This window comes from Talpa occidentalis, unplaced genomic scaffold (assembly GCF_014898055.3).
Source record: "Talpa occidentalis isolate TD23 unplaced genomic scaffold, MPIMG_talOcc4v2.1 talOcc4.15, whole genome shotgun sequence".
Taxonomy (NCBI): domain Eukaryota; kingdom Metazoa; phylum Chordata; class Mammalia; order Eulipotyphla; family Talpidae; genus Talpa; species Talpa occidentalis.
The window spans coordinates 57071374-57073588 of record NW_023601543.1 but is presented as its reverse complement, the minus strand read 5'-3'; the positions used below and the strand labels follow the sequence as shown (position 1 = coordinate 57073588).

The following is a 2215-nucleotide window of genomic DNA, read 5'->3' as shown; positions in this document are numbered from 1 at the left end:
CATCATAATAGCAATATTATCTAAAGCCATGAGACTAAAGGAGATCACCTAAGAAGTGAATACAGATGACATCAGTGGCCTAAGTGCAGGAGATTCCCAAGGTGCAGAGGTGAGGGGAAGAGGGAGCAATGAGCAAAAGACTGATTAGAAGCAGCCAAAGAGGCAAGAACAGAAGCAAGGAATCCTGACTCAACAACAACAAAGAAAATAATCCATTCAAAAAATGGGCAGAAGAGCTAAAAAGAAACTTCTCTGAAGAGGAAATGCAAATGGCCAACAGACATATGAAAAAATGTTCAACATCACTTGTCATCAGGGAAATGCAAATCAAAACTACCATGAGATACCATCTTACACCAGTGAGAATGGCACATATTAAAAAAACTAGCAACAACAAATGTTGGCGAGGATGTGGAGAAAAAGGAACTCTTGTGCACTGTTGGTGGGAGTGCAAACTGGTCCAACCACTATGGAGAGCTGTGTGGAGATTTCTGGACCTACTAAACATAGAGCTTCCATATGATCCAGCAATTCCACTCCTAGGTATTTACCCAAAGGACACAGAAACATCAATTCCAAAGAGCACCTGCACCCCTATGTTTATAGCAGCACTGTTTACAATAGCTAAGCTTTGGAAACACCCCAAATGCCCAAAAATAGATGACTGGATCAAGAAGATGTGGTACATATACACCATGGAATATTACTCAGCATTCAAAAAAGATAAACACATGCAATTTGCAGCAACATGGATGGCGCTGGAAGGGATCATGCTCAGCGAAATAAGCCAGAAAGAAAAAGAAAAATACCGGATGGTCTCACTCATAGCAGGAATCTAGAAAACTTAAATAAGGGACCAGGAAAATGAATAACTATAAGAAAGTGAAAATCAAAATCAACAAAAAACTATGAACCAGAGACACTTTCGGGGGGGTGGGGGGCAGGAGGGGAGGGACTGGGGACAGAATGGGGGGTTGAAATTGTATGGGGAATATAAAAATAAAATTTATTATTAATTAAAAAAAAAAAAGAAAGGAGGGCCTCCCTGGTGGCGCAGCGGTTGAGCGCTGGGTTGTGAAGCTGCCCGCATCCTCTGCAGCTCCGGTTCGATCCCTGGCTGCTCCCCGGCCACCGGAGGAGGGTCCCGCATGGCGCGCAGACCTCTCCTGCCGCCCGCTGCTCCCCTCAGCAGTGTACTTCGGTCCTTCTGCCTGCTCTGCTCCCCGCTCTGGCTCTGGTGAATTCTCTCACCCTCCTGCGCTTCTGACTGTACCCAGTGCTTGTATAAATAAATAAATAAATAAATAAGCAAATGAATAAATCTTTAAAAAAAAAAAAAAGAAAGGAGTCATCAGCTGCCAAATGGTGCTGAGGAGGAAAGGTGAGTGCCCGCTAGCTGCAGGCGTTGGGCATACAAAGATGAACTAGAATGTCAGGCATGTTGTAGGATTCATGTACTTTTTTGTGGGCAGTTTCATAACTTTGACAATCAGTGGTTAGTTCTCATCCAAAATGACTAGATTTTTGAAAGTGGTGAGAAGTACATAGGTATCCAATATATACTTTATATATTTTGCTGAATCTTCATCTTCATTACGTTCTGGGGACAACTGCACAGGGGCATGGGGAGGGACATTCCTTATTCCTTTGGCCCAGACAGCTTTGTTGAGCCTGGTGTCACTGAGCACATATGGAGCGCCCAATTCCTTCATGGCAAATTTCTGGACTGTTTGCCCGAGGGGCATACTTCTTGAAGCCCACTCCGTGGATGTGCTTGTGAATGTTGACGGTGGATTCTCCAGTTACTACCTCGCTGATGGCAGAATGGCCCTTTTTACCACTCTTCTTTGCAGGAGGCATTCTGCCAGCCCGGATGGGAAAGGAGCCCAGGGTATCGTGGGGGAGGGAAAGCAGGGGCGCAGGTACAACTTTTGGGTCATAGTACAATTGTAGTGAAATACATAAAACATTAATTACCTTAACTTTTCTTTGTCAGTTTATTGTGTTAAAAAACACATAACAGGGCCTCCCTGGTGGCACAAGTGTGTAAGACGCAACCTTATGAAGCTATCTGCAGCCACTGCAGCACGAGTTTGATCCCTGGCCAGAGAGCTACCCACATGGCACAGCAGACCTCTCCTGACTTGCCCACTGCTCCCCTCAGCAGAGTATTTCAGTCAGTCTGCCTGTTCTGTTCCCCACTCTGTCTCCGGTG

General features: G+C 45.1%; 1 pseudogene; it reads right to left on the bottom strand.

Moving 5' to 3' along the window:
• Positions 1 to 1496: 1496 nt before the first annotated feature.
• On the bottom strand, positions 1497 to 1860 carry LOC119246718 (60S ribosomal protein L31-like; annotated as a pseudogene).
• Positions 1861 to 2215: the final 355 nt, after the last annotated feature.